Source organism: Lonchura striata, chromosome 1A (assembly GCF_050655825.1).
Source record: "Lonchura striata isolate lonStrDom1 chromosome 1A, ASM5065582v1, whole genome shotgun sequence".
Classification (NCBI taxonomy): Eukaryota; Metazoa; Chordata; class Aves; order Passeriformes; family Estrildidae; genus Lonchura; species Lonchura striata.
The window spans coordinates 14,220,414-14,246,251 of NC_140741.1; the positions used below are offsets into that span (position 1 = coordinate 14,220,414).

Sequence of the window (25,838 nt, forward strand, 5' to 3'; positions counted from 1 at the left end):
AAATTTCATTTCTGATTTGGAAACTAATGAAGGAGTTCACTAAGTCACTACAAAAATCAGAGAAGTGCAGCTAGCCCTGTAAGTGGTAAAATTCAATGTTTTCTAAAGATTTCCATCCAATATAGGGCTGACTTCATCATGTATGTGTGGTGCACATGCACCTGTCTTTCTAAGTTCAGATGCATCAATATTCAAAAGCTATTTCTGCTGCAAGTTCTCTTCATTATCTTTTCCTACATTAACTTGGTACAAAAGCTATAAAGTATATCTAGCTTAAGTTGCTCTGATCTAAAAGCAATTTCTTTCATGATTCCTGGTGAGCTAACAGTTTCTAAGGAAGCTACTTATAAATGTGAATTCTGATCATCCTTGAAAGCGTGGTACATGAGCTGACAGAGTTTAACTTGGAAAAAGGATAGGATGATACATGCAAATTCAAGGGTGGGAAAAAGCGTGTGGGTGAATCACTAAAATTAAGCATCATAACAAGTAAAGACTAAATAGTGTCACTGGCATATGCTGTAATAACAACCAATGAGACAGAAATAAGAAACCTTGCCTCCTAGAGAATTAAATTGTTGGAATTTCCAGTTAATTCCAGAAAAACACTTTAGCTGGATTTCATTCAATTTCAAGGTAAAAAGCCCACAACACCAGAGCTATTGGAAGAGCCATAACCCAAGTGGAAAGGAATGAAAATGAAGTCTATGGAAAAGAATTATCAAATAGTGTAACTGTACACTGACAAAGGACATAAAATGACAAGGCTATTTTATTTACCTCTGCTGCATTTAATCACAAATAAGCTGTGTGTTTCCAGGGGAAATCCTAATCTTCCTGGCACTGGGAGGATGAATTTCTGTGCCCTCCCAGCACTACTGAAACACTTTGGCTGTTCTAGAGGAGCTTTATTTTGTGAGACCTGCCAGTTCTGCATTTGTTCTGATACACATTTTTCCTGTAAGAAACTATGTGGCCTCCTACTTTGCCAGACAGTCTTGAAACACACAGATCCCATATTTGAAGTGTGGCTTTGGGAAGCACCAATCTCTGAACAAGTAAAAGTGGCACATGATCACATCTGCAATATCCAACTAGGGGAGTTTTGGTTTCACAGCTACAGCAAGGTTTTCCTCATAGGAACTTAGCAAAACATGGGAGTGGGCCAAGGCAGAGCTAAATCACTGTGACCATATAAGGAACATCAGATGAACAGGAAAACTCTGCATTGCTATCAATTCCTACTCCACAATGAACTGCTGAAAGGGTCAGAGGCAGGGCCTAGTTAGCTCATGGAACTTTGCCTCCTTCATAGCACACTGCATAGATACTACAGTTACTGCAATGCATCTGCCAGGAGAAGTCATAGGATTATATTTTAGCCCTGTTGTTTTAGGGGTTTGGTCTGTTATTGCTTTATCTAACCCCTCTCTGGCTCATCACACCGCTGTTTGTGGTCTGCATCCAGGCACTCCTAAAGAGCCCAGGAAACCCTAATTGTTCACATTTGGCTTCCTAGCTCCTTTTCTGAGAAGTTTTCCCTGCTACAATGTGCCCTACAACACACTGGTTCTGAGCACAGGTGGATGACAGCAGGAGCCAGTTTCCAAACCTTCGCCTCCTCAGCATTCCCATGTGCTGTGCTGAGCAGTTCTGCTGTTCCTGCAGGCACACCTGGAGCCTGCCCTCTGATCAGGGACCTTCTGCTGGGATGTGGGGAACCTCATCCTGGGATTTAACAGCCTTTGCCTGGTTACCTACACAAGCAGGGCATGCTTCTGTTGTGCCTTTACATAAGGCAAAAGCACTCAAAATTTCCCTTTGGTGAGGACTGCTGTGATTATTTGTGGCAGTCTCATTTCCCAAGGAGGGCACATTTCATTCCTGCTAGCATTTGGAAAAAGACAATTATCTGATTATTAATTTCACACAAACAGGAGTTGTGTGACAGCTGTGTAACAAGTGATTTTATCAACTGAATGGAACTTGTGTACTTAACTCCATAAAATTAAGTATTTGGGTCACGTCTCAGAGCATGCCTCCCTGCTTCCCCTCTGCCCTCCCATGCTTCCATGGTCAGATCTATGGACAGAACCATTTTTGCCATTTTGATTGCAAACTAGATTTATTTCAAAAGTAGTAAGAGAAAAAAAAGAGCTGCTCACAGAAGTACTGCTCTAATATATCAAGATAAAGCAGAAATCACAGCTCTGAGGCTCATCATATTTGGGTGGTGAGATTATGAGAGTCTCTACTACTCTCAAAGCCACTTGATTCAATTCAAAGTATTCATTTTGGAAAGTACTAGAACTATCACCAGAGAATAATTTTTTTATCCACGCAACACTAATAAAGGTTATTTAATATTGATTTCCATCTATGCTTTTAGAACTCATTCATTTTACATGTTTCTGCTTTAAAATATTAACATATGAATAATGTGTTCTGGTCCCTAAATAAATTCTAATGGTAAATGCATGTAATACATGGTATTTTCTAAATATTTTCTGTCCTTTAAGTGACTGGCAGAATTGTGAACAGTTATTTTCTTATTCAAAACACTCTTTCTGGAACCAACTCAGTTTTTGGCATTAACTCACTTTCCTTGAACTTCCAAAACTCATTTAGACAGCAATGTTCAGTCATAAATCAAAATTCCCAAAAATCACACTGAAAGGAACAATTTCTTTTTTAATGTCAAGAAGCCATAAGCTCCTGAGCAATAAAGTAATTCATAATAATCATTCATGATAGTGATTTCACTTTGAGGAAATGTGGAGCATTATGATACATTCAACACATGGCAGTGATGTTTTCCAGAAATAAAACTCAAAGTTGCAAGGCCCAGATACTACAGATGGTAGTTTGTAGGAGCTGCAGCTCAAGCCAGAACAACTCTGTCTTCCCCCTCTATATTTATTTTTGTAAGATTTCCTTGTCCAAACTGACTTTATTGGAATTAATTCCCTACATTTGATGCTGCAGATAATTAAGCAGGAGAGGCAAAGAAATATGAAGAGGGAAAAGAAGAGGAGCCATCCCTCCTTCCATGTGTTACTACTTAAGAGTATGAAGAAGCTGTACTGCTTTCATCATAAAATATACAATATTTTATGAGCATGAAAAGTTTGAAGCAGCAAATTGAAAATCCAGGATAGTATCAAGCACACTACAATAAATTCCAGTTATGCCACAAACCCAGGGATCTCTGTAACAGAGGATTTCTTTTTGATTAAATCAAACAGCAAAAAGAAAGTTAAGTTTTGTATACTGTCACACTACAACACGAAATAACTCATACAAGCAGGCTAGAGGTAAAAGGAAAGGAAAAGAACCAAAAAAAGCAAACTTTATTTTCTGATTCCACTTTATATAGAATAGCGAAAGTGACAGTGGATTGGAGGGTGAAATTACCACCTCTCCAACCACGCTGGTCAAACCAACAGTCCATCAATTCTCTCCACCCTCAAAGAAGAATGCAAAACAGTCATTGTTTATAAGAACAGTGTGAGAAAATTCAGTAGAAATATGTAAATATCAGAAGGCATAAGAAACTTTTAAAAGAACTCAAAAACTCTCAAAAGAACAGGGCGACAATATACTTTTAATTTCTAAAATTGTGAAGTCATAAAATAAACATCTCAAAAACATAACCCAGAGGTATTTTTTGCAATGCTGTTTGACTTTATCTAACCTTAGAGTCCTTATCTATATTCCACTAACTTCTGACTTTGTATTATGGGGAAAAGGCAAGCTCCCAAATTAGAAATGCAACAGCAAACATGATTGCACTATTGTAGATATTCCAAAGCAGCCAATGCCTATCAACAGGAGGACAAAATAAGGAAGATGTTGCACTATACTCTTCTCAGATAAAGAAGGCAGAAAAAAAAAAGCAGTTCCTTCATTGCCACTGTTTCCTCATCACTTTCAGGTCAGAAGCTGTTAAAACCCTCTCTGTCATAATGCCAGGCTGCTCTACTCAGTACCATCAATACACAGGACATAAACATATGATTTAATTTCATATGTAAGGCTGCATCTTGACAGAAAATCCCTGGGATAACCACACATCCTTTATCTGCAGGGATGAACAGCCTGTGAGATCACACTGCTATGTCTTGTCTACTTTCCTGTGTCAGGATCTTGTATCACCTCACCAAAAATACTGTATTTGTAAAGCTGCATGGAGGCAAACTGTTCGGGTCTGAGACATCTCCACTTTCCTCAGAAGAATAAAGGAAATACAACAGCTTATGAAAGCCCAGAGGCCTGGAAGTGTCTGACACCTCAACACCAGTCTGCTTTTAAAACCTCTTCAACTTGCTTTTAGCATTATTGATCTCAGCAGGAAAATGGCATTTGAGCTCCTCTGAGGAGTCACATTGGAATAATACATTAAAACATAATTAGCATGAACTGAGGAGTTTCTTTACCAAAATTTTAAGAGCTTTTCTTCATTACTGTGTGAAGCTACAGTAGTGTCAGGAGTGTACTCAGTACTACTCCAAATAAAGATATTTTTACTTCAGTTTTATGTAAAACTGTTACAAATCTGAGCATCTGAAGCTGTGATTTTACATCCTTACCACACACTCAAATGTAAGTCATCTGCAAATGTCACATACTCACATTGTCCCATACACAACTCTTAGAGCAAGTACAGTTAAAAAAGCTCAGGCAACTTTCTGTACCTATTTTTAGGCAGCTAAATTTATTATCATCATTCAAGATGTGGCTGATTTAAATTCAGGGCAATGTACAAGAATTTCATTTTGCCCCCAAAACACCTGCAGAATCACACCAAAATTAATTAAGCAGTGGTTTGCAAGGAGAACAGAAATAAAAGAACATCTGAAAAGGTGAATTGAGGAATAAGAATAAATTTGTATTTGCTGCAGACACATTGCTAACTCCATGCAAAAAGTGCTGAGCACTCTTCCTGGTGTAGTTACAGATTGGGCTGCAACTGTTTTAGATTAAACTTCTACATCTGTTTTCCTCTGTATCTGATTTGAAACAATCAGCACTTAAAATGCTGCCTTTATTTGTTGTACATTCTTTTGTTTAGATAAGTCTGCAGGCCAAATTACACACTGCCTTACAGCCCCTGGAATTCAATCACTCATTACAGGGCTGATGGGACAGCACAGGGATGTAAATGAATACCAAGACATTACTGAAAATCACAAGGGCATGTAGTACTGGAAAAAGGCATGTAGTGTTGGAAAACAGGCTTGAATACACATGAGGATGTGTTATCTACCCAGCTGCCTGAATATCCTAACATCCTTTTCAGACATAGCACAGAAGAAGGCTGCAACACTCACCAAAAAAAAAAAAACCAAAAAACCAAAAAAACCCCAAAAAACAACAAACCACAAAAAACAAAACAAAGCAAAACAAACCCAACCAAACACACACACAGAAACATACAGAAAAAACCCACAAACTACAAATCAAACAAAAAAAAAAAAAACCAACAAACTCCAAACATTTTCTACAGCCACATAAATATGTCTACTTTAGAAGACCTACTTCACAATCAACTTCTTTAAATGAAGCATATCAGCCTAAAACATCCAGCTCAATAATCTGCATGGAATAACTTGTAGAGTGAGCAGTATCCATTCTGCTGAAGCTGTGCAATGCTTGGCATTCTCTGACAGACAGATTTGTTGACAAACTCAGAAAGTGGTCAGGGACCAAGTGCACAAAGAGCTGCAAGGATCATACACAGATGGGACATGTCAGAAGGGAACTAGAGATGAGTGGAGCCCAGGAGAGAAGCCCTGCAGTGCTGGTGCCCCTCACTATCTGTTCAAATACCCAGCTATGATCTCCACTGGGCTCAGCTCAGCCCCTTTCAGACCCAGTGTGCACAGATTTGCCTTGCCAATTTAATCTGAAAAAACTTTTTAAATGTCTATTGACTGTGCTGTGATACAAGCATTCATAAAAACATGGAACTGAAGCTACCAATCTAGATACTTCTAACTTTAGTATTTCTGCTTGTATTCTACCCATGACTGCTTTTCAGTTTTCTTCATGGGAATGACTCTCAATAAAAGGGATGGGGCTTGGAGCACCCTGGGCTAGTCAAAGGGGTCCTTGCCCATGGCAGAGCTGGAACTGGATGATCATTAAGGTCCCTTCCCAAAGCACTTGGGACATTCTAGCCTGTTCATCTGAGGAAGATGGAAGTTTTGTTGTAAGAAGTAGAGGCTTTAAAGGCATTTCCATATGCACAGGAAAAGATCTGTGACTGGCAAGAGTTCCTTTGACTCCTGAAATGCCATATCCCATCCCTTCTCCTTTAAGAGGGAGAAGCATCCAGGCAGTTGGATCACATGCAATCTACAGCCATGCAGTAAATATCCAAGTCTTGCCCAGCATGCACTACATCATCATGGCTTGGCTTGGAAGGGCCCCAAAACAAGGAAAACAGGCAAACAGACAGCCTGTAACTGAATCCTACAGCAGTTTCTCATTCTCAACCCAAATCATAGAAATCTCCCATCTCTTAAAATACAGGGTCAACTTTATTATAGCGTTTCCTCTCTCCTGGCTCTATTCCTGAAGAAAAGTACTGCCTTTTTTTTTTTTCTTATGAAAGCTCTTTCTTCAAAAGGTACACAAAAATGTGGACTTGCAAATTCATTCAACTCTGAGTGTTGTGGAGGGTCTGAGTGGGTAAGGTCTGGCAAAGTGGTTGGAAAACACATTTTCCTCATGTGGAAAGGGAAGGGAAGCATCAGAGATACCCACAGACTGAATTGCACAGTAGGTCTATTAATTAATAGCTATTAAATTGTAGATATATTAATTAATAGCTATTAAATTGTGTCTCATGGCTGCAGCAGGAGGATTATGACAGCAGGAAAAACACAGAAATTAGCTGCTTTTCTTGATCTCCTGAGGCCCAAACACTGCCACAGCTGGTCCAGGAGGGATGGGACCAGGACACCTTTGGGAAAGCATCTAACTGGACAAGTTGTATTCAAATGATGCCAAGAGAGCAAAGTTTTTCAGTATTCTACAGCAAACTATTTTGACAAATATTTCTTTATTCTCTTAAGACTTAGCCTGTTTCTTTTGCTTATCTGACAAAATCCTTGTGCCCACAAGTACTTTTAACATGTTTTTGAGCTGGAGATACCATCTACACCTTGTGAATATTTTCAGAGATCAGCTGTCCAAGATGAAATTCAAGTTACCAGTACTGATGTATTTAACTTTTTAAGGCTGGAAATAATTGACTGTTCATTCAGTTTTTCTGAAGAATGAAATGTACAGCAATAACAGTGAAGAAAAATAAGACAAAAATAGCTTTCGAAGTGATCCTTCTTCACTGCTCATCTTTTTTTCTTTTTCTTTTTTTTTTTTTTAATGACAAGCAGAACTTGACCTTAAACTGAAACAATTCATAGCCAGTGAAATGCAAGTTGGCAGCTTGTTAGTTCTGCAGGGAGAGCTCTTAACACATACAAACTCCTAGAATTACACACAGGGAATGTATCATGTATTATAAATATATAGAGTTACATTCCATTATGGGATTCAGAACTGCCATTATAGTAAAAGTGTTTATTTTAACAAGGAAGTACACTTTTAGTGTGGCTATTAAAGAAAATAAACCAGTCTGAAAACATTTTTATTTTTCATGACTGTTAATGGTCAAAGCATACAAACTGCAGTGAGAGTAAAAACAGAAACATCTTCTGAATTGTTGTCAATGTTTTGACTCAAAAGAAATCAAAACCCAATTATTGTAATTACAATGAAATATGCCACAATTATTTGCTGGTCTTATGCAATTCTTGTCCTCCCACAATTGAATCCTTGCAGAACAATTTCCCTATTTACTAGTGTTAATCATTAATTCAATTCAGACAATATTGTTATAAACCTGCCTGCTCCATACTGAAAAAAAAACTCTGTAAATTTAACTAAATCTTAATAGTAGAGGAGATAATTTACATGGTTGTCCTTAAGCTCAAAACAAGTTCAACAAAATAATCCACAGCTGTTGATTCACTAAATTAAAACTCTTCCTAACTAAAGCTTCAGCTGTTATTTCATACATTCCAGGTATAAAGAAACAACATTTTATTGGAGTATTCCCTACTTCAAATATATTTGCTCAAAATACTTACTTTTAAAATCTTAAATGTGAGGATATTTGAGTAAGAGTCCAAGTTACATCTGTTAAAGAGAGAATTCAAAGTAGTCATTGTTATGTGTACCCAATGCTATAAAAATTTTGACTGACAGATCTTCAGATCATAGAATTCAAACTGAAACATCTTATAAGCACAAACCCCCCTTACAATAAGTTATCATCCTAGAAATGTTGCAAATTAACTGATCATGTTTTATTTAAAATTAAATTCATGGAGTCTTCAATTCTGTACTTCAGGGCTCAGTCAGGATGTGCATCCTTCACTAAAGCCACATTCCAACTTCCTCATGCTGCTTATTCAGAACTTCCATTAGAAAATATTTATAATTAAAAGCTTAAAAAATAGTCTAAAGAAATGGTTAAGCTTTTGCTGCTACCATAAACATTCAAATATTTTGAAACTCAGATTCTGAGAAGACCCAGAATAATTACACCTTCTACACTCCCAATAGTTACCTAAACATTTCTATGACAAGGAAATGGTGATATTTAAAACTGAGACACAACCCTGAGGTGGAACACATCCTCAGTCAGAGGCCTAAAGTCTCTCTTTACTGATGACATTGGGGAGATACATTTGAATGTACCCTGCAGCTCTTGGGACTGTGGGTGACCTCTGGCAGTAGGCCATGGCTTTTCTGTGACAGAGATGTCAGGAGACAAAGCCCTTCTCTCCCTCCTCCGAGGGACCTGCACAAAGAGGGTGGAGAAGTTCACTGCCAAACACACCCCGCCCTTGTCAGTGTGAGTGCCCCTCTGTCCCCATCAAGTGCACCTGCAGGGGACACAGAATGTTCCTCTGAGGAGATGGGAAAGGAAGCCCTGAGAAGCAGAAAAGTCCTGCTAGTGCTGAGACTGCTGAATACAAGTCAGTGCAGCACAGACTGGCTGTAGATTCTGACAGTCCCAGAGAAAAATCTTGATGAATGCTGAATTTCAGGAGTGACTTGACTGAGATCAGCATCTTCAGAGAAAGGAGATACTGTACAAATTACTACAGATGTGTGTTTTCTTAACTCTAACAGCCCCATTACAAGGCTTTGGATCCATCCAAGCTTCTTTAAACCTCATAACTGAGGACTGAGACACAAAATCATCTTTCCTATGTGTGAAAGTAACATGGCCCAATTCTCATTCTTAGTGCTATTAATCTTAATATTTATCACACTTATAATTATTATTTTTATATAAACACATCACTACAGAAATTGAATCCTAACAGAGCCATCAGAGGGAAACCCAACTTCATGATACCATCTTGACTTCCAACCAAACATTCTAATTTTAACACCAAAAAAAAGGTGTCATAAAGTGTCATTTGGTTTCTAATCCATCCATCCAAATCTGTTCATTTTCTAACCAACAGCCAACATTAATCATTTCAGACACATTGGCAAGACGACAGAAATTGCAAATGTTTCTGCTTTGTCACTGTTTGTTAGCCACTGACCAACCAAAGATGCTCTGCAATTTGTTGGCAGGCAAACCCTTGAAGAATATTCCCTTTCACTTTTTGTGGAATTAAAGATTCAGATACCACTCAGTGTCATAATTTGGGTGGAGAATCCAAGCAGCGAGTTCCAAGCTCCATCTTGTCCCATAATATCTACTATGACCATATCATAACTGGAATAAAAATTTCTCTAGAATAACTTAATTAGAGGTCTTGAATTTTTTTTTTAGATTGTAAAAGCTCACAGAAAACTGTTGTTTTTTTAAGTAAACAAACAAATCTATTTGTGTCTGAAATAAGAGATCGCTCAAGATTGAGCTTCTTGTCCAGCAAAATGAATATTTAAGACTTCTCAAGTATTCATTCAGTAGTGACTTAAAATAACCATTTCACTTCATCTATTAAATGTGGACAAAATTATAATTCATTACAGATGCGTATCTATATTTTTTGGTAGGTGTATTTAGGGGGTAGTAGGATTCCATGGCCACCCAGATGAAGAGTATAAGCCATCCCAGGAGGTATGTACCACTGCTGAGACAGAAAAAAACCCAGCTGGGTTGGCCTAATATCAGATAACAGACCAGGACAAAGAACTGTTTCATGCACTGTCTTGTCTCCAGCTGAGGTGAAGAGCAGATGCTCAAGGACAGGACAAACACAAAGTGCTCCCTTCATACAGAACTTCCTATGGGCTGCACTTTCCAGGACTAAGGTGGTATCCAAGGATTCTTGATGGGGCTTCTGACACAATGAATTTGTTCTCATGGAGTTCAGAAAACATCACAATTTGTTTACACTGATTTAGTGCAGATCTGAATGCTCACTTGCCCAGTGAGTGGCTCCAACACTGTAAACAATACTGCAGGGACAAAAAATACAACATTAGTGAAGCATCATGTTACAGCTCTAGAAAGGCAGGATCTAAGCAAAATTATTTTTATTCAAATAACTCTCAGTGAAAGTTACAGTGTTACTCTGAGTTAACTCTCAGAGAAAGTGTTAAAGACTCTGGAAATAGCAAAGGCACGGCCCAAGAGGTAATTTACTGCTCTGGGGAGGATAACACTGAGACTCAAGACTGTCACTGCCATTCAAAGCCTTGGCAGCACAAATGTTTCACCCAAGGATTTGAGAGATTTGGTTTCAGATCAAGAGGGAGAAATGAATGCCTTGTTCCCCACCTCCCCCTTCCTTTCCACTGATGCTCATGTGCAGTTGATGGGCTTTGCTTACATGGCACAGAACCTCCTCCTTGATGTCCTATCTCCCATAGTACAATTTCTTCAGACAGCTGGCAGAGAAGTTAACAAGATAAACATTGGAAAAATCTCTAACAAATCTCTCTCGTGCAGAGAAAAACTGCCTGGCCCAGGCACAGCAGCAGCTAATGCAGGGAGGAAAAGGGAAGACTCTGGATGTGTCACTGCACCCTAGGAAATGGCAACACACTAAAACACCATTCAGTACTGAGAGAGATGTGGAAATAAAAGAGGAAGCAGAAAAGAGCATCAGAGCTCCTTAAGAAGCCTTATTCTGAAATAAATTATTTCAAAGCTTGCTCAAATTTACTTTTTATTAGAAATTACTACTGAAACAGCCCCTTAACTGACTCCAACCTAAAATGCCTCACTCTCCAATTATAAGAGAAGTCCAGGAAGTATTTCAGCCCGGGTTCTTTCCACTTCAACCAGTTCACATCCAAGACTGGCAGACACTAATGCATTAATTTATCTAGCAAAAACACCCTTACCCTTTTAAGGAGACATCAGAACATGACAGCAAATAATGTAAGTTGAAGATCTTTACCAGGCAGAAAAGCCATCATGACCTCACCTAAGCAGCTAAGTGACTTTGCTCATCTGACCTGTGAACAGACCTGTGTTATCAGTGTGATTTTACCTCACTAGAAACAGTGTAACCACAGAACTTCCAGAGATCCCATTTCTCCAAGAGAAAAAATCAAAACCAGAAAAGCAACAAGACCCTATTTAACACACTTTATCATGGTCAGGCAGGCTTGAGTATATTTTTTTACATGCTTTCTGCTCATCAGGATTTTCAAATTCACCACTGTCCATTCAGCTGCTGGACCCCCACATACACCAAAATCCAGTGCACACTCTCTGTCCTCTTTCTTTGACAAGGCTATAGGAACAGGAGGCAACCTGAGCCCTTCACATAAACAGCAAGAGGAACTTTCAGGCTTTATCTAGGGCTGCCCTTGGTCCAGGACAGCTCATTCAGCACAAGCTAATCTTGGATAGACCCAGGTCAACCTGACCTGAAAGCATCTTAATTGGGTTAGTACAACCAGCTCTTAACTATCCCATTACCATGATCTGATTCTTCCTATTAAAAACAGTATGAAAAAGCCACCAGCAGCAAACACTGGTATTACGCTGCTTGAGGTTTGTTGCGATTTTTAAAACTGGAATCAAGTTCTGAGAGCTTAGCACAGTATGAGTTAAAGGAACACAAACAGACCCAAAGGATCAGACCATGGTTGCAGTTTACATACTCATGAGGCAGATCCAGGACAAAGCTGTGTGCAATCCACAAATCCAGGAATTAGTTATCAGAATTGAATTACAGATGTTCTCCTCATAATTCACCTTAGCCAAAGGAGAAAAAAATATTCTTCTCCTTTTACAGGGGACATTAAGTCCATGTTCAGCAAGAATGAAAGAAAGAAAATCCAGGAGCCTTTTTCTCCTTTATGGTGGATTATCAGTATTACAGATGAAAAAGACAAAAATAGGATCTAATCAAAATAATACACTGTTTTAAAAGCCATCAGCACTGCTTTATATTCCCAAGCTGGCTACTTTCTGTTGTTTGGTGGAACTAATCACACCTCTGTTCTTTCCATAATACAAATCAGGAGGTGCCATAAAGGAGTTTTACCCACATGAGCATGAAAGGGAAAGTAGGAGAGTTCCCTAATAAAGGGGGCAAAGGAGAGAAGAAGAAGTATCCCAGAAATTCATCAACATCTCCCACTTCTATGGGCTTTACCCCAGAGAAATTCCCATAGAAATTTTGGCCAGGTCACCTGGGATATTCACTGCAAAGTACTCAGAGTAGAACACTAAGAAGAAAGAGCTTTTTCCAGACACAGTTACTCACTCATGGTTTCCAAAGTTGTTCTATTAAAAATATAAATATTCTCCTGCAAGTGAACACAATTTATATTTGGAAAAAAAAAAAAAAAATTGAGTTTTGCCAGCTTCCCTAGTAAAGAAGGAATGCATTGTCGACACAAAACATTGTCTAAATGCATGTTATTTTTCCCTGTATCTTCCTCTGAGTGGCTTTTTAGCAATTGTTTCCATTTTTTCAAGTATTACTATCCAAGTCAGTCTTGAGTTTTATTTGACAAAAAATTCAGCTAAAGGCAGGTATCAATAGCTATCTATAAAAGTCCAACACTCCAATTCTGCAGGAAAGACTAAGACTTTTAAACAAAACCACTCCTAGATAATCGGCTGAAGCTTTTTACAGCCTCAAAGTTTAGTCATAATTTAACATTGCATTCTGCCAAAAAAGTAACAAGGTCAAATTGTTTCATCAGTTGTAGTCAAGCAATGCTAAACAGCTTAGAATTTGGCATAATTTTAATCAATACAAATAAACAGTATTATTCACTTGGAAATTTATTAACTCTGATCAATAGATTTCATACAACAGCTGAACAAAATCAGCCAATGATGCAACCTATACAGAACGCTGCAAATATTTGCTCATTGGGAAATTACTGTTGTTTTCTTTTCTCTTTCCATAAGATAACAATATTGCAAAACATGATTTAGCCAAGTGTTTCAGTGCTAAAGGTGCACCAGTTGAATGTACACAGCAGATTACTGGACACTCCAAAATTGAAGGGGAATCAGTTCCATATGTTTTCTACTAATTAAATTCAGCATGAGCAAGGTTAAGCAAATGACAAGCAGCTGCTTTTCTTTTTTGCCATAGTCATGAAAAATCCCCTTAGAGTTCTGAGTGACTCTAACTGGCAGACACAGTGCAGCACCTTTTTTTTTCCCTGTGTTTTCATGATTAACAGAGACTGTGAACAGCCTCCAGAGCAACAAACTTTTTCCACCTCCAGTCTGTTAAGTTTTATGCAGAAAAAAATTAAGAGGAAGAAGCTCAAAAATAAAAAAAAAAAAACAAACAAATATCCTTTTGAAATACCCCAGTAATGTAATCACAGCCCCTCTCACTACACACACTGCTGTCTCCTGAAGTAAGTCAAAGTGGCACTAAAGAAATATTCAGGTGTCACTAAACCAGGCTGTAGCTCAATGCAACACTGGCATCACCTTTATGATCAATCACTTCAAACAGGGCAGAAACACTTTTTTACCATGCAAAGAGGTAGACACAAAGCTTTACTTCTTAGGCTTGTCTCCTGTTTATCCTCAGCCTTTCAGAGGTTTTTCCACACCTGATGGGATTAAACTGAAATAAAGACATTGTGTGTATGTGTGTGTCTGTCTGTCTGTGTCTGTCCTTAAGCAAACTGACAGGTCAGATTTTCCATCCCAGCCTTTATGCTGAGCAGGGCAAAGAAGAATTTTCAAAGCACAGAACTTCCCAATTCCTTCAAAGGCAAATATTCCCATGGAGTTGTGGTTGGGAAGAACAGCATGCATGCCTAATATTAAAATTATTTCCCAAGCACTGTCTGTGACTGCAAAGAGCTTGCTGTGTAAAGAGACACATCAAGCTAAGTAAATTGCTTTGAAATGGCTACACCTGGATACTTCAACAGGGAGCAAAACCAAAATAAATTGAACACTCAGCCTTTTCTTCTGTATTTTTCAACTAATGATTATTATATATGGACACAGCCCCCTCCAAAGAACTAGTGTTTATTTTGCTTCTAATCACAGAATCTTTTCAGCATTCCCAGCTGACATACAACAGAAATAAGTAAAATACATGCTTTTCAGGACATTAATTCACATTGATAAAAAGTGTATTTTAAGGAGTAGTAAAAGTGTATTTACTACTCCATCATCCAAGTTTTAAAAACAGTTTAAAACCCTATAATTTTCTAGACATGATGCCCTCATCTCCCACAATAATGTTTCATCATTTCCATGAGAAAAAACCCAAATATTTGTGCCTAAAAAGTAGCTTTACGTTTTAGATTAAATCACATCATCTTTTCTCCACAGAGCATTCACTACATCTGCTGTAAAAAATCAGCTTTTCTTGGAAAAGCTGCCATCCCTGATTACCACTCCTCCTTGTTTATGCTGAGGATAAACAACTGTGCAGGCCCATGTTTAATCCTGCATTGACTAATTGCATTCTCCACTTCTGTAATGCTGTGTCAGTCTAAAAACACTTCATAAACAATTAGGACTCACAAAATCTCCATGACAGAGACAAGACTTATATTCATGGAACAGATGATGCAACCCATGCACAGTGAGTTAATTGTCTGCCCGAGGTCACCCCAAGAACCAGTAACAGAATCCAGGAATTCAGCCCTCCCTCCTCAGTATGGGATGAGCCTTGCACATCCAGACTCAACACCAACACAAGGATTCCAGCAGAGCCTACCAAGATGTGTTGAACTTTTGTCACTGCCTTAGATCCTCACTTTTAACCAATTTCTTTTGTGGAAAAGTGTTTGAGACAAAAGCTGACAATTCTGGGCTTTTTTACAAAACAAGTGTACACACATACAAAAAAAAAAAAAAAAGGAAGAATGCAGTGTTATCCCTACTCCCATTTAGAAGTACCTGCTTCTCACCTTTAGTAGAAAGGCTCCATGTTAGCTCAAAAATGCCTTCACTTCCATGCAGCCACCAAGCCACCAGGGAACTGCAATGAGCCCCACAGCCTACAGCATAAAGTTGTATGTGTGTCACCACTGGTCCAAATGCTAGTTGGGATTCCTCCCTCTCCCCACTTCCCCTTTCTCATCCACTGCATTGCATGGATATGTGCCTTGCAGATTGAAATTAAATTATTGCAGTTTGAAATTTGGGGTTTGGCACTTTTGACCACAATGTTCCATTTTCACACTGGAGTGAGACTGTTGCTACCTCCCTGAAACTGAGCAAAAAGATGGGATTCTTAAGTGGCCATAGTGAGAAAAATCCAAACTGTGTAGCACATCCTTATCTGTGCTTTTAAGAGCATGTTCCGGAGACTGCTTTCCCAGACAACCTTAATTTATATATTAGTTCCCCATTTCCTGCTTCATAAGATGCAGGACAATTTTTAATATTAAAGTAAGTTGACTAATTAGAAAAATCATGGTCTTAAGCAGAGTTCACACCCTCCATAGAGGGAAATATCAAATCCCAGTTTACCTCTTTTCCTACTCTCTCTAAGGCTGCCTTTGCTTCCCCAGAATTATTTGGGCCACCTGACCCCAGGCAGGGCAAGTGCAACAAAGCTGTCCTGGCTGCCTGGAGCCCAACACATCCCTCAGGACCACGAGTCAGGGAGTAATTTTTTCCACACTGTGGGATCACATCCCATAAGTAGCTGGTTAATATACTGGAGATCAGGCCAAGCAGCTGCTGGACATCAAAAGTGTGGGGACAGATCACTGCAGGGAATTCCTGATACAGGAATAGGGGGGAGACACAGCAGGAGCATCTCTGCCCTGGGGAAGGCTCCCAGGCTGCCTTCCAGAGTGCTCTCAGCCACTTCTGGGTCAGTCCCAACTGCATATTAAATAAAAATTCCTCTCTAATGCAAAGCCTGGACCACTGATGGGTTTATTTAATAGCACCCGAGGCAGAAATCTCTCTAAATGTGTTTGTCATTTCAATGGCAAACCTCTGATAAATGTTTTGTGAAGTATCATATTCCAGCAAGTTTTCATTGACTGTACAGGAGCCTCAACCAGCTCTCTAGGCTATAATCCAGGTCCTATGTTTATGGACACTCACAGATGATACAGGTAAAGCTGACTAAAATCAGCAATAAAATTGTCTTCTGCTTATCTCCTACTTAAAATGCACATTGCCACATTAGAGAAAAAACAAAACTCACTTGATCTGATATGATTGCTCAGGACTAATTAATGTACCCTGTTACTTATTTCCTTCCTACTGACTGGTTTGATTGGGGGTGATTTTTCTGGGTTTTGTTTGGGGTTTTTTGTTTGGGTTTTTTTTTTTTTGTTTGTTTGTTTGTTTTTTTCTTAGCTTTATTTTTCCTTCTTAAATTCCCACTTCCCTTGGAGCCAAGTTCCAAAATTGAATATATCTGGGGATGGTTCTCACACAAAAGGTGAGGGGAGAGAAAGCTGTTGATGGACAGGGGCTCAGTGCTTTCCTTCACAAAGGAAGGTATTATCATCCTCTCTCAGGGCCCACTCTTGAAATCCAGATCCAAAACTGAAAACACCCCACGGCTGCTCCTAGCAGAAGGATGATTGTTTCTCTACTTGTCCCAAGTACGTTTAGTGCTTATATCCCACTTTACTTACTGCTTTACATGTTCCTATTTATTAAAAACACCATCCTTTAAGCCCCTCATAGAGCCGCAGATGGATCTGTCACCGCACCCTGAGTCACCCCTCAGGTGCTCTGTCCCCCTCTCTTGCCTGGGTCTTGGGCACTCTGTCTTTCTTGAGATATGCTAAAGCCCAAAATCTAGGTGCACACAGCTGCTTCTCCAAACTCCTGGGAGATCATCTCACTGCTGGGCCTGGAGAGACACCCTGGGCCTGCTTCTGGCTCCCCTTCACCAGCAGCCAAAACCTCTTCCCACAGCAGGTACCTGCCTCATTCTCACTGGCCACACCTGGGGCTGTCCCATTCCCATCATCCTCATCCTCACACCTGGGGCTATCCCTGTCCCACTCCCATCACCCTCATCCTCACACCTGGGCCTGTCCCATTCCCATCATCACCCTCATCCTCACTGGTCCCACCCGGGGCTCCCCTAGCCCATCAGGAATGGGGTCAAAGCAATCACATTCCCCTTCACCTACCCATAGCCCCAGACCTGCACCCGAGGTAAAGAGGAGGGACACAAAAAAGACATTTAGAGGGTGGTCCTTTATAAAAACACCCTCTTCTTTCTTTTTAATACCCTCATGTAGCAGAGCTATTTACATTTTCACACACACACAGCTACTTACACATAGGGAAGAGCTATATTTCATGTGTCTTACTTATTTTCACTTAGATCTATTTTCTCTTAAATCTATTTAGAAACAGGCAAATTTACATATATATGAATTTACAACTGCATCTCATATCTATTCAGCCTTATCTCAGCTTACACTTCTGTGTTTACACTTCTGTATCTATTTAGTCTGTGTCAGTTTACACTTCTATTTGGATTATATATTAACACTTATTGTACAGAAAATTGATTTAGACCAGATATCTGTTTAGAGCTAAATATTTACACTTCCATCTAAATTACACATCAGCCTGTTTAGATTTAGGTATTTATACATCCTTATATATATATATATATATATAACCTCTATTGAGATTACATACATAATCTACTTTCACCCTGCAATGGAAAACAAATGTAGGTTGTTCCAGCTGGACAGAAATTTTCTATTTTAAATCATCATCCTGAATCTCAGCAGCCTCCAGTCCATGCTGTTAGTGGCTCTCAGGTTCCTTCTGATCACTCCCTGGCTCCTTAGCTGTTTGTTTTGCAAGCCCAGAGAGATAAACCCACCTGAATTGTGCATCTTTTCCAGTCCTTTCTCTTATGTTCTAACCTTTTTTGCTCCTCATTGAATCATTTTCCAAGTAGTAGCAAGTGACACAATTTGTAGTGTCAATTTTACCACATTCAGTGTCGATTTTCAGGGGACAGAAAAATTAACGGTTTCCTGACACCATTACTGTATTTACACTTCACAGCTGGTAACTGGGCCAAACTTTCATTCTGCAAAGATTTTCATCTCAAGATTAGGCCATTGAGAAAAAGCCCACTATTTGCCCAGATCATTCTCATCTTTCCTAAGTTTTGGAAAAGTTGCAGACTGGGCTATTCATGTGACTTCACTAAAGAGGTCCCAAGTCATTCTGTGCTGGAGTAGCACTGCTGTTAAATTTGCAGGACCTGAGGGATGAGGCTTCTCTGGCTGCTCTGTCCAGACCTTCCCTGACCTGACCCTGATTTAGCTGTGGCAGCAATTTCTCTAATTGAGCAGGTGTCTGTATCTTGTTTTACTTCTGTTTATCTTTGTGTTGCACAAGCATGCCTTTGTATCTGCAGCAGTTATTTTAGTAGGATGAGATATTTACAACCAAATAATGACAGAGTTTACAGAAATACAGGCTGGGCAGAATATCAGAGGCCTTGAGAAGTGAAAACAGAGGATGCAGTGTGTGATTACAGGAGGAGATAAGAGATGGGGCACAGGCTTGGCATTGGAGACACCAGATCTATAAACAATTCACTAATGGTCAGTAAAAATAAAAAGCAGTCCTGAAGCAGGAAAAAAAAATGTTGTAAGGGTAACAAAGAACAAAGAAATTCTATTTCACACACATGAAAGGGAACAAAAGATGGTAAATTCTGATGAAGCCTGGAGCTGCACAGCAATGAGGAAATATGTCAAAGGGTGTTAGGAAACATTTGTAAGTGACCCCAAGTGGATCCCAGGAGCCAAAGGAGAAACTGTCACCACAAACATCATATTCCTCCCTGTTAAGGACATGAGATTTCAACAGGTCATTGTGTACTTCCCCTCTTCCTTCTGCAGCAAATTATACCCAGGAACTGAATGAGTGTAAATACCAACCTAACAGGAAGAATTTTAAAAGCAAGTTTTACAGTTTTAATTGATTACTATACTTCAGGTCTTTAATTATTAAAAAACAAAAAACAAAAACCCAAAAAAACCCAAAACATTGCATTTGAGTCTCTTCTGTAACAATTAGATCTGGACTAATTAGACGAAGATTTCAGTTATTCTAGCACTAAATTCTAGTTCTTACTTTTATAACGTGCGCTTATCCTTTTTGATACAGAACACCTTATTATTAGTATAATACTTCTTAACCTACTTTCTATCATGCCTTATCTATTAACTCTGACTTCCATTCTTGAAAACCCTTATTTCATTTCTCTATTGTTTCCCAAAGTCAATAGATTCTTCTACACAGATGTCACAAAAACCCCACAAGGGCCTGCATGTAGTGAGAAGATTCTGCTGATTCCTCAAATGTATCAAAAGAAAAACCCAATTACTGACTTTGTCATCAAGAGTAGATTTCTTTGACAGGGTGTTGGACTTCCTTCCTTCTCTTGCCCTAACCCTCACACAGCAGGACTATGTATATTCTGGATCTCAGAGTAAAAATTATCAGAGCTGCAACAGTACTGTGAAAGAGCTTACCAAAAATGTCACAATTTATCAGGTCAATTTATAATCTCACTTTAAAATGCTATGTCATTATTAATCAACATGTTGACTCAAATACAATTTATTTGCTTCTCTAATTTTCTACATTTTTGATGCTTTAACAGAAATACTCATTTTGGCAACAAAACATCTAAGCTGGGGTATGCCCTCCTTTTCAACTCATAATTATTATTTTCCCCCCACTGCCATACTGATAGTGTCTAGAAAAAGCCTGAGGGAGCTGCAAACACCTTCCCTTATTCTGCACTGCCATGGTCTCTGGGAACATCTGGTACAAAATCCGTGCTCAAGTCTAATGGACCAGTGATCCAAACCCTGGTCTTAAATCAGGCACAACAGAAAAATAAATTTTTAAGCCTCAAAACAGGCCAGATTTAATCAGAAGTAAGAGTGGGTTTGGCAGAGTTAGTTGTTGTCTTCCTGCACCTCCCCTCGCCCCATCCCCATCCCCAGTCCTGTCATCAATTTAGGCCAGAAGAGATAAACCACAGAATTCACTGGAAGTTCTCACTCAGGGAAGCCAGGGCTGAACCAGTAAAGACTGAAAACTTTCTGGTAGAGTGGTGTTTCCAAAATTCTTACACTTGGGCAAGTACCATCAATACAAGTCCTGAACTGACAGACAAATGCAGATGTTGAACAGCTCTGCACTGACCACAAATTCTCACTGAAAAGCCACCACCATCTGCTAATGCCACCTTCTTAAGAGCATGGCATTTGTCAGAAGCCTGGTATCTGGATACTTTCTCATGCTGATTTGGTGCATACCTTTGTATTTATGATTTTCAGACTTACTGACAGTTATGCAGACTCCCAAAAGCTTTGCTGTTTGCTTTATGCTGTTAATTTTGGCCACGTGTTTTTTCTCACCTTTCTTTCAGCTTGTCAGCACTGGAATCTCTGAATTCACTTCACTTAAAATGTTTGCTTCTTTATATATACTGCAGACTGTAATCCATCTACACTATTAAGGGAAAGCAGCCCCTTTTCCCAATGGGAAATGCAACCAGTCTCTGGGAAAAAACAACTAATTTCCAGACAGGTGAATGCTGGAATGTCAGCATCCAAACTGGCATTACAGACAGAATAAATCAACATTAACACTACCTCATATTTTAAGTGAGATGGATGACAAAGGTAAGGGGCTCAGAGAAAACCTCAGTGCTCTCCGGTCTCTTGGTAAAAATTTGTTTTTGTGCAGTTTTGCTTTAAACTGTGCATACATCAGCATACAAGAAACTCTAAAAATCAAACAGAAAAGCACTGTGATAAACAGGGAATTTTATTTTTAGCCCAGCAGAGATTTAGCACTATGAGAGTCTTGTGACTTTGACAAATCTAACAATAATGAGTTGTGTATACAACCTACAAGAGCTGACAGAGAATAATACATTCCATCTGCTGGAGCTGTCCCAGGAGGCTGACCTTCAAGGACTAAAAACTTTCAATTTTCTATTTTTTTTAACTCCCTAATAAAAAGCACAATGAAATGGCTATTTGGTTCATTTTGTGAAGGATGCATTGTGGTGAATAGCTGATATTTAAAGAGAAAACTCAAAATGCATCTAGAAAATTCCAGTTACACCAAAATGCTGTTTCCTTTCTCTGGAAGCATCAATCTCTGTGACCTGCCAGTCACTGTTGCTTTTCTAATTAACTACAATCTTCATACTTGAGTGCCTTCTTTAAACTTTACAGGAAAATTAAAGATTTCAGAGGGCTTGCACATATCCTGTCATCCTGATAACAGACCCTGCTGAGAGGAGTAGGTACAAGGATAGGCAAAAGTACAAGAATAATTTCAGGAATATATAGAATACTTATGGATATAATCACAGGTAAGGATGACATGACTGAGGGTTTTAAATCACTACATGAAAATATTAAACCATACACCCTGGTATGAAATAGTTCCTTAGCTGAAGCAAAGACACCCATGAAAAAATACTGCACTGGAGAGCCACAAAGATGTTCCAAGGTCTGGAGGACCTCTCCTGTGCAGACAGGCTGAGAGGGATGGGGCTGTTCAGCCTGGAGAAGAGAAGGCTCTGGGGAGATCTCATTCCAGCCTTCCAGCACCTAAAGGGCCTTTGCAAAAACATTGCAGAGGGACTTTTTACATGGGCAAACAGTGATAAGACAAGGGGAATGGTTTGAAACTAAAAGAGGAGGTATCTAGATTAAATATTAGGAAGAAATTCCTCCCTGTAGGGTTCTGAGGCCCTGGCAGAGGGTGGCCAAAGCTGTGGCTGCCCCATCCCTGGCAGTGTCCAAGGCCAGGCTGGATGGGGCTCTGAGCAAACTGGGATAGTGGAAGGTGGCCCTGCCCATTGCAGGGGTTGGAACTGGATGATCTTCAAGATTCCTTCCAACCCAAATAATTCCAGGATTCTTTGATCCTTAAGGTCTCTTCCAACCCAACCCATTGTATGGAATGCCATTCTATGACTCGACACCACAGTTATTTTCTAGAACTTCCATAATCTCTATGTTTATTTTAGTTTTTCATTATAATTTCTTTTTAAATAGCTTCATTTCAAGAGGTTTGATTTTGAACAAGGAAACTATTATTGTGGAAGACTTTTGGCCTTTCCTTTTCTGTAAGGATGGACAAATTCTGAGTGCTTTGGATCACTTTTCATCAGTCACACCCAGAACCCCAAGCACAGTGCAGAGGTCAGGAGTAATTTTTCTTTTAAGCAATCAAGTTTTTGTTTCAGAACACTACCATTTGGTAATGTTCTTGTTTCTATATTAAACGTCTTGTTTCTATATTATGCACTATCTAATACATGGAGGTTTTTATTCCACAGACACAGAAAACTCTGAGAAACCTTAATGTTGATCATCTCTGTTTTGCAAGGTTTCCCTGTTCTCCAACCTTCTTCACAGAAATAAAGGAAAGCATTTTTGCCCAGCTTGGGAAGATCTGCCTCCGAAGCAAGGTTTGTGCAGGCCAAGAGTAAGATGGGTGGATGTGGATACATGAACAAGATGTCATTAGAAAAATTCTATTTCCAGAAGAAAAGGTGTGTTCACATAATGTCATTGCTAAATTAATGCAAATGTCTCCTTTTTCAAGGATACTTGAACTACATTTCTGTCTATGTCAGCTCAGAACAAGGAATTTTATCAGTAGGACTATTACTGTGCTGCCTGTTTTTGACTGGCATTTATTTCCGGCCATCCTACAGTCCCTCTCTCACACCTGACCAGAGCAGCAAAAAGCTGGTTTAGAGCAGCAGCTCTGCTCCTCTAGGTCAGGCCTAGAAAAGTGACCTGATTCAACCTTGCAGTTTGCCATCATCTGCAAAACCGCCAGTCCCCACCAGCAATGAATTAAATACTCCACTACAGCAACAATCAAATAGAAGCTGGCACGGCCCCTTTCAATTACCTCCTTTGGATGATGATCCTCTCTGCCTTTTCTATTTTCTTTTTGACAGGGAAAAAAAATGTCCCCATTTACAGGCTTGAAGCCTAGTACTTCCACTCCCCAGGATTAGAAGCCTATTAATTCTGGCAAGAAGAACTTCACTGAGAGAAATCAGATTTAAACTTTCGAGAGGTGTCAAGAATGTTCAGTCAACTGAGAAAATGAGTTCTCCAGCTACATTCCTGGAAGCTTTGCAACAGAAGGAATGAATAAAGAAAATCAAATTGCCTTTTGCCACTGGCTAAGGCAAAACATGAAAGAAAATAAAAAACAGATAAAATTTAATTGGTAAGGGAATAATATGTATGGCTGTCTCTCAGAATAAGAATAAATTCAACCAGCTATAATGAAAGTACAAGAAGAAAACATTTTCAGAAAAAAATGGGGAAAATTCTTTCATTTTCCTGTCAGGCAGAAAAAGATACAGGCTTTTCTCATCACTCTCTTTCCTAACACAGAGCTTCACTAAGATTAACTATGACCATTGAGAGAACACAGTTTTAGTGAGCCAGCATACACTGGCAGAGTCCTGAGTACAGCCAGCAGAAGCCACTAAGTGGCTTCTTAGTGGCTTCCAGGACTGTTGCCAGCAGCTCAACACTTGGCTGCTTCCATCCATCGCATCACAACACCAAAAATACACTCAGCAAAATCTGTTGCCACACGGTCAGCAAGAGAAGCTGTTCAAGCCAAATAGATATGCTGAACGCAATATTCTGAGATGTGGAATTAAAGCAGAAACTTTGGTTATAAATGTTATACTCTTCATGCCCTCTCCCAGAACCTTAAAAGCACTGGCAATGCCTCTGGGTATGGAACAATTCAGATGAGGAGTTCAAGATGTAGCAGATCCAGAAGAGAGTCCCAGCCTCATCAGACAAAGAAAATCAATGCAAAAGGGAAAAAAATCAGCTTTCCAGAAAACTTTCTTTTATAGTAAATAATACCATTTTATATTTCAGATTGTAAAATTCATATTTCCATTACAAACTTAATTTAAAGAAAGGATTTTACTGACAAAGCAAGTATGTTAACTCAGCAGTGAAATTCAGACAGTTTCCATGTTGAAATACAACCATCACTTATATAAACACACTATATTTTAAATGAAGCAAGAGAAAAAAACCCACTTATCAAAACCTCTTAGTTGATGTGGGCATAAAAATAGTTGGTTTTTCTTATCACAATTTGTTTGCACAATGTTTAAGAGGGTACTAAGTAGAAATAAGTAGAAATATTTTTCCTGGTTTGTCTTTCCTTCCTTCAGAGGTAAAAGGAGGTAAAGCTAAAAGGTGGAGTAGACCTGAGCTTTCCATTCAAATCTGACATGATTCAAAAAAGATGAATGAACAATATATCCAACATCTTAATCAGTGATGAACAAAGAAGGCTCTTTTGATATTCACACCAGAGGAATTAAAGACTTATTTTCATTCATGTCTCCCTATTTTTGTTATGCAACCATCCTTGGTTGGAAGCATCTTGATTTACTGATTAGCTTAGAATTGTTTTTTCATAGAACTTTTCCCTTCATCACATCAACTCTTTGTAAGTTTATCTCTTGAAAAATTATAAACTGAGCATAAGTAAGTTACCTTTGGGTTCATCAATGTAGAAGGACACATCTATTTTGTCCTCTTGTTCAACAATGTGATCATAAGTCATCTGGGGAACAGACAAGGAATTTGCTTCTGGGTTTATTACAGGTGCAGAGCCATTTCCACTGCGCAGCTTCCCTTTTCTTCTCTATCTTCTGGCCTGTGAGAGTAGGAATGGAATGATCTCAGAAGATGCTATCAAACACAGACAAGTGCACATGTGAGCTTCACTGTACAGTGAATTCACTTGAGGTTGTATGTTTTTTATTTAAAGAATGAAATTGAAATTCAGTGAAAGGGCTACAGTTTTAAAGTTTTAAAGTTTCTGATTCTGAATTATGAACTAAACCCTGGTAAGAATTTGATTCTTAGAAGGTAACTAGAACATTCTGAAAAATCAGGCCGTTATTAAAATTTCTCATATTGGCACCAAAACTCAAGGCATACAAAATTGTAATGGATTCAGCATATATCACCTTGTCTGGAATATCTTTCTAAAGCTTAAATTCAACATAACCATAGACTTTGAACTATGAAATAGGCCATGTGCAGCATATTTAACTAAAGAAAACTTCACCTTTTGCCAAAAAAGCTAAATTAGGAACATCGGGAGAAGAGAAACCCTTCCTCCTGCCTCCAAACAGTTTTCCTGATTTTAGAAGCCTAAAGACAGCCCAATAAACACACTACAATTGGTACTTTAAAATGAAAAATGAAGGTTTGGTTCAACAGAAAGAGCTGCAGGGTAAAGACATTCACATATGGGACAAGACCACTTGATCTAAAGT

General features: G+C 39.0%; 1 long non-coding RNA gene across 1 annotated transcript in view; it reads right to left on the bottom strand.

The window, feature by feature from the left end:
- LOC146763387 (uncharacterized) overlaps positions 1-25,838 on the bottom strand; it is a 63,037-nt gene that overhangs the window by 25,924 nt on the left and 11,275 nt on the right. The window contains exon 2 of the long non-coding RNA XR_014952003.1: positions 25,048-25,210. This is a non-coding gene — a long non-coding RNA (uncharacterized LOC146763387). The remainder of the gene's footprint in view (positions 1-25,047; positions 25,211-25,838) is intronic.